Below are 7,759 nucleotides of genomic sequence, written 5' to 3'. Positions count from 1 at the left end.
CTATTATAAAATAGGCCACCAGCTATATTTTGTAATATCAGAAAAAAAAATGATGTGCTCTTTGGTACATATGTAATGTGTTATATCCACAGGATAAAGGTGCCAGGGTCCAGCCCCAGCGGGTCCAGGGGTCCCCAAAGGTGTGGACGGAGTCGGCAAAGAAGGAAGGACACGGAGACTGTTCAGTTGATCAGCAGCCTAGCCAGGATCTCTAGCCAGGATCTCCAACCAAGTTCTGGTCTGGATCTCCAGCGAAGTTCTGGTTTGGATCTCCAGCCAGGTTCTGTGTCCATGTTGTCTTGCTAGGTTCTCCAGCCAGGTTCTGTAGCCATGTTCCCTCGCTATGTTCTCCAGCCAGGTTCTGTCCAGGTTCTCCGTCCAGGTTCTCCAGCCAGGTTCAGTCACCATGTTCTAGTCAGGTTCTTTTGCCAATTTCTGTAGTCAGGTTCAGTCCAGGATCTTTTGCCATGTTCTCTCGCTAGGTTCTGTCTCTAGGTTCTGAGGCCAGTTTCTGTCCAGGATCTTTTGCCATGTTCTCTCCAGCGAAGTTCTTCTGTCTCTAGAGAACGTTCTATGTAGGTTCTGTGCCTAGGTTCTGTCTCTCTTGGTTCTGTCTTCTTACATCTGTATTTATACCAGTTGATTCCAATCCTATCAATCTCTATTTCAAAGGTTAGGGCGTTTCTTATCTCCATTCCAGGGAGTAAAGATTATGTAGCTTAAGCATGATTGTTCATAGTTAAAGTGATTAATTACCCACCTGGCACTTAGTTAAGAGGTTTTATTCCCTCCCTAACTTCAGGGGAAAATCCCTACCTGGGGAAACAACCTTTCTCAGAGGCCTTGGTTAAAAGACATAGTGCCAAGAAGGTGAGCAAACATATTAAGAACAGTATGCCATATATGCCAGGTCCCTTGAAACAGCAAGCATGGACCGGCTCCCGGCATAAAGGGACTCAAATTCAGTTTCTGATGTAGCAATCTCAGATACAGAATAATAAAAATAATATATTCATGACTGTGGCCAGATTTGCATTAACATAGCTAAAGGTAAAAAATTTCCCCTTGTGTTTATGCTTCCAAACAATCTGACACTTAATTTTGGGGGGGAATTTCTGTTTCAAATATCCCTAGGGAATATGCATATATAGAAGTGTTCAGCTACTTAAAAGTGTCATGGAAGAAATTCTGCATATCTTTCATTACTAATATAAGTACCAAAAAATAGTTTCTAACTAGCTAAGCCTGACAAGTTTAGATTTATACTCCACAAGCCTAATTATTTATAGTCCATTTATTTCCATAATAACTATAGAAAAAACAGGCAATGAAATGTGACTGTTATTTTGAAATTTGGTTACTGAATTAGTTTTCACATGCTGGTTAAACTTTTTCCCAATAAAGTTATTATTTTTTAAGAATCTAAAGAGAAATACTTGAACATGCATGTTATTAAACCATAAATGACGTCTCTTACGGAATAAGAACAGTTTCAAATAACTGTGAAATTGAAAATAATCTGTGCCTTTTTAAGGTCCAATGTTCAGTAATTAAATGCATAAATCAATCACTATTGAGATAATATTGATTAGAAAGAAAATATAAAGCTTCTGTAGGAGAATGCTTTGATAGCAACTCTAAAAGTTTCATTACATGAAATATGGGTCTTTGTATCCAAAATTGTAAAACTTCCCTGGGCTCCCTGAGTCCCCAAGCACTCCTTCCACCCTAGCTCTGCCCACTGTGCTTTGTCCTACCTCAAACTCCAAATGCCTGGGGAAGTGGAAATAGCCTGGGGCCTGTGTGAACACTTGGTACCAAGTAGAAAAGTACACTGTGACAGGAGAATCTTCCACCACTGCTGTTTTCTGTGCATGGTTTGTAAGGAAATCTCAGCACAACAGTGGAAATTCATGATCTACTGCAAATCCTGCTACGGAAAGGCACGTGGGCCAAAGGCTATGGTTACCTGAGATCCCACATGCATAATGCAGATAGTGGTGAGAGACTGGGCATCAAACCAGAGATTGTTCAACCTCACAACCAATCCAGACAATTCTAAATTTGCTCAGCAATAGGAAGCTGCTGAGAACTGTTCCAGGTGTGGGGATTCCATATATGCTGCCCAGAAGGTAATTAGAGCTAGAATGCCCTGTCACAAAAACCATTTCTATTGTGCCAAGTCAGGGAAGAGTTTTTAATCAACAACTCTGAGAAAAAAGGATGAATTCAATTGTAAAGGATGCTTTACAAAGAACTTTGGGCCTAAAGGCTTTGGCTATGGTCAAGACTGCTTGTTCATGCTCAATAAAGGTGTAAACCAGAACAGATCACACACTGAGACTCTCTATGTAACCTAACACTAAACTACTGTAAAATTGTACCAGCACTTTTGTACTGAATATTACCAGGTGCTTGGATAGGTTGGCTGACTAGTAGGGACAGAGCACTGAGTATCCTTTTGCTTTATTACTCAAGACAATTACTTTTACATTTCAAATATAACTTCAGTTTGGAAACAAACAAAATTTCATCAGAAATATTTACTATTCAAATATAATATTTTTAAAACATTTAACTTAAAATTAAATATCCTATATAATAAAGAGGTAATATGCAAATTGACCATCACTCAACACACAAGATGGCCACCCCCATGTGATCACAAGATGGCCAGCAGGGGAGGGACCAGGCCTGCAGGGGAGGACAGTAGGGGGGACCAGACCTGCAGGGGAGGACCATTAGGGGTGACCAGGCCAGCAGGGGAGAGCAGTTAGGGACAATTGGGCCAGCAGGGGAGCAGTTAGGCGTCGATCAGGCTGACAGGGGAGTGGTTTGTGAGTGATCGGGCTGGCAGGCAGAAGCAGTTAGGTGCAATCAGGCAGGCAGGCAGATGAGCAGTTGGGAGCCAGTAGTCCTGGATTGTGAGAGGGATCCCAGATTGGAGAAGGTACAGGCTGGGCTGAGGGACACACTGCACACCCCTCCAACCCCCCGTGCATGATTCATGCAGCGGGCCTCTAGTAATAATATAACTTCTATCCTATTAAGATTCAATCTTATTTGCATTATTTTCAATTGGTCCCAGACTACTAGTTTCAGTAATGATCTATACATTTTATCTGGTTTAATTTTCCTGCCCATTTTTTAAAGTACATGTAGGCTGTGAAATGCACCAAAAGAAAAATGCAGATTTTCTAACAGGTCAAAACTAGGGTTGAGGAATCCTGGGCTGATTGTAATTGCCAGAGTCTATGGAAAGGAGTAGGGAGGGTAACACAGAGATTTCCAGGCAATGTGTATTCTCTAGGAAAAGGAGAATCTGATTCTTTCCAATACATGCTTGATATTTGCTTCATCACTCATTCCCTCAAAAACTTCACCATGCCCTAACCGGTATTCACTCAGTGGATAGAGCATCAGCCTGTGGACTCAAGGGTCCCAGGTTCAATTCTGGTCAAGGGCATGTACCTTGGTTGCGGGCACATCCCCAGTGGGGAGTGTGCAGGAGGCAGTTGAATGATGTTTCTCTCTCATTGATGTTTCTAACTCTCTATCCCTCTCCCTTCCTCTCTGTAAAAAAATCAATAAAATATGTTAAAAAAAATAACACTTCACCATTCCTGTTCATTGTCTTCAACATACGTATAAAAGCTTACTCTCTGAGGAGAGATTTTCTGCTCTTTTATAAAACCCGAGTCACTAATCTTGTGTTTTCTACCCCAATGATGGATTTCAAAATCTGTCTGTCACTTTGCTTATGATACCCCATTTTGTTTAGAACATTTCTCTCCTTCCTGCTCTTCTAAGAGCAGGAAATTGACCCTCCAACCATTAGTTAAAACTCACTATTCAATATTCTCATTAACTTTTATTTATTGTTTTAGATTGAGTTTTGATCTCACTTAATGTAGGTTTGGGATATCTGCACTGAAGTAACTAATCCACACACCTCATAACTAATGACACCAAGTATTTATTTTTCATCCATCCTTATGTTTGATGTATTGGCAGGAGGGAGATTCTGTTAATTGAAGGCCCTCAAGGCTGGCAGAGATCCTATCCCTCCCATTCAGGATTATAATGGTAGTTAATGAATAGAGAAATAAATGCAACACACCTTACAATGGTTCTTCAGGTTTCCAGTTAAAAGGTGACATGTCACTTCTGCCCACATTTCATAAACTAAAGCAAGTTATTTGAACATAGCTAACTCAAACAGGAGTGTGAGTGCAATTCTACAGTGTGCCCAATAAAAGGACTGGCACTTGTGTCACCATCGCTGTGGTCATCAAGAGAATAAAAGCTATCATATTGATCCTGATATGCCCTGGTTATACATATTTTAAATTCTGTATATCCTGAGTGCCTATCCTATGTCTAACAACTTCTAAGTTATTTATTACTAATTAGCATAGCATACTAACCTTGCTTTTGAAGAGAACAGGAAACCAACTCTCCAACCATTTATTAAGCACTCCATCTCTAATTTGCAAAACCAGAGCATCCTTGAAGAATCAATAGACTTTTGAGATACTTGAGATAATTTTTTAATTCTTTTTTTTAACTTTGAGGCAAAACATTCAGCAAATAGTGAGCTTTTATAGTCAAGGGTAAAACGGCATTGAAAATAAATGGTAAAAGTGAACACAGATTAAGGCATGGACTATTGCCTGGCTAATCAGCCTTCCATTTTCTAAGGCACAGACTTATTCAGACAAATTGAAAAACGTGTCATAACATGGAGGGGGAACCTAAATTTCACACTGGATGATATAAAGCATAAAGAAGATCCCAGAAATAATTTCCATTTTATTTGACTAAGGCATAGCAAAATACTTAGATTTTCTCCTAACAGGGAAACACTCTTGTCTCTGTATAAATAGAGAAGACTGTGGAGTTGTTAATGACATCTGATTAGGCACCAAGAGAATAATGACATGTGCATATGGGCAAAGATTTCCGAAGGCTGACTGACAGCTCTGTTTTAGCAGATAGATCTTGGAAGGGAAAAATGAGTTTCTGTTATCACTTGTCACTGCTTCTCTAATGATCACTATTTGGATCTGGCTAGCAATGTTCCCCACCTTCAAGCTGGACCCAAATAAGATTATGTAATAGGGGTAGGGAAAACACCTCTTTTTTGTGCTGGTGCCATATCTTTGCCCAGCATGCAAATCCTTTCTTCCTGGGTGCTAGTTATATAATCACATGATTTTCTTGCTTTTCTAACTGCATTATTTTGCAACTAGAGGCCCAATGCACAAAATTCATCCAGGGGGGTTGGGGGGTACCTCAGCCCTCCTTGCATCTTTTCACAATCCGGGATGTTGGGGGCCAGATGTAAGCTGGCAAGGTCCTTGCACCTGAAGGGGCTAGGAAGGCTGGGACCCTTACCCACACAGTTTTCCCAGACTTGTTTGGATGGCGATTATCAGTAGAATGGGGTTAACATTTGTAGAATGAGAACAGCCTTTCATAGCTTGCCAAGAAGTCTGTGACTATTTACTGAGATATGCTGTACTGAGAACTTGTCCTTCTGCTGTATCTCTCCCTTAGAGATTAAGAGGAACAAAGAATACATTCCTCTTGACAGACCTCCGATTCAGTGTGTTGTGTATAAATAGGATTGTATAGCTAATAAACTCGCTTCAGTTCATCAAGAGAACTGGGGTCCTCCCGACCCCGCTTTCCTGTCTTTCTTTCTTTTCTCAATTCCCACCTCCCTGCCTCAGCCCGGCTCAACCCTGTCAGGCTGGCCCTGACACCGGGACACCTCGGGGGATATCTGACTGCTGATTTAGATCTGGGATTGGGCCTAAACCGGCACTCAGACATCCCTCTCGCAATTTTGGACCACTGGCTCCTAACTGCTTGCTTGCCTGCCTGCCTGCCTGATCTCCCCTAACCACTTGGCATGCCTGCCTGATCACCTTTAACAATTTTCTCACCTGCCTGATAACCCCTAACCACTCTGCCTGCCTGCCTGATTGCCCCTAACCACTCCCCTGCCTGCCTAATCTCCCCTAACCACTCACCTGCCTGCCTGATCACCCCTAACCACCTCTACCTTGGCGCCCACCACTGCGACTTTGTTCGGAAGGACATCTGGAATGATGTTCAGAAGGTTATTCGGCTGTCTGGTCTAATTAGCATATTACACTTTTATTATTATAGATTGGCTTTATTTTTCATTATTTTGCATTAGTATCACTAAAGCTCATAATATCTGTAAATTTTCATTTAACTTAATTTTCCTGCTTACTTCTTTAAATATATGATAAATGGTTTAAGTTAATGGAGATAGGTAGACATATGGCAAAACCACTTTGCAGAAATGATAAATGAGAAGTCTTAAGACAGCACAATTATGTTTCATTTCTAAAATATAGAATAAGGTCCTGAGCTCTTCTTTAATACAATTTAAAATAAAATTGTAAGTTAATTAAGATTACTGTATTGATTCTTACCTATTGCAATTCCTTAGTACCTTGAGCATAGTGGATTCTTAGTAAATATTGCTTCATGAGAGTGATGATCATCATTCAGTGCATGATGGTATAAAGTCCTGATGTTACAGGTGCAAGGTTCATGTGTCTAATGCTTCAAAAGAAAGACCAATATTTGATAGACTAGAGTTTGAAGCAAAGAAAGGCTTATTGATCAAGAAGGCCTAGCTTGAGAAGAGGAGAGAACTAATTATTAAATCTATCTTAAGAGAGCTTGATATAAAAGAAACTTCTTTTATATCAAGGGAGAAGAGGATGGGTGAGACAAGAGGTGTATTAGGACCGTAGTCTGCCAGGTCTGAAAAAGGATCCAGGGCAAAGCTGGAAATTTCTAAATTTCTTTATCCCTGGTTGGTCTGTTGACCCCCAGTGATCTGAATTCACTTTTGGAGTCTTCTGTTCTTCATGAATATTTCCCAATCTCTTCCTGACACAGGGGCTACTCAAGCCTCTAGCAGAATTTCTTTAATTAGCGTATCAAAGCAGGAGCTATAGCCTGAAGGTCATGGAGAGAGGGAGCATTTCACTCTATTACACTGATCACTGGCAATTCTGTAGCCAGTGCAGGGCCAGCCTACTGCCAATGTCTCTGAGGACAATTATTAGGACAAAATTATGGTGGAGAAGCATTTCTCACCCTGATCCACTATCAACATTTGCATAGGTAACAATTCAATGCCTTTCCATACCATGTTTCTATTTCATTAATAAAAATAACAATCACCTTAGGAAATATTTCCTCTAGGTTTTATGCTAATAGCATTTCTCCCACTGTCTTTTATTTACAAGGAGAAAATAAGGGCTGTTTTGACAATCATATAAGACAGGAAAATTGACTTTTATTTTCTTTTCCACTTCTTTTGACCGTCATTATAGGGTTTAACTAGTAATCGATTTGTTTTCTCAGAATAATAATAATATTTGAATAAATATAAAACATTACTCCTGTAAAAGTAAAAAAAGAGAGTAATCAATGATTAATAATGTAGTTTTAAGGATTTTCACTCTGATTTAAAATATATTTTATTTTCTTGACATAATTACAGAAGTAAACCCAAGATGCTAATGTGTCTCTGAATTTTGCTAAATGTGCAAATATGATTAATAGGAATATAATAACTATATTTCATTTGCTGGTACAGGTCCATATGAAGTAGAGAGTTTTAGCATTTATATTTTTAGTTCTGTTGGAAAAATGAAAAAATGAAAATTACTGTCTGTTTACTATTCACAATTAAGTCCTACATATA

The 7,759-nt window shown here is 39.7% G+C and overlaps 1 pseudogene; it reads left to right on the top strand.

Annotated features, from left to right (window-relative positions):
• The first annotated feature begins 1,769 nt into the window (after positions 1 to 1,769).
• Positions 1,770 to 2,360, top strand: LOC118668206 (annotated as a pseudogene).
• The last annotated feature ends 5,399 nt before the right edge of the window (positions 2,361 to 7,759 follow it).

The sequence above is a fragment of the Myotis myotis genome, unplaced genomic scaffold, assembly GCF_014108235.1.
Source record: "Myotis myotis isolate mMyoMyo1 unplaced genomic scaffold, mMyoMyo1.p scaffold_m19_p_1, whole genome shotgun sequence".
NCBI lineage: Eukaryota > Metazoa > Chordata > Mammalia > Chiroptera > Vespertilionidae > Myotis > Myotis myotis.
This window is presented reverse-complemented; position numbering and strand designations above follow the sequence as displayed.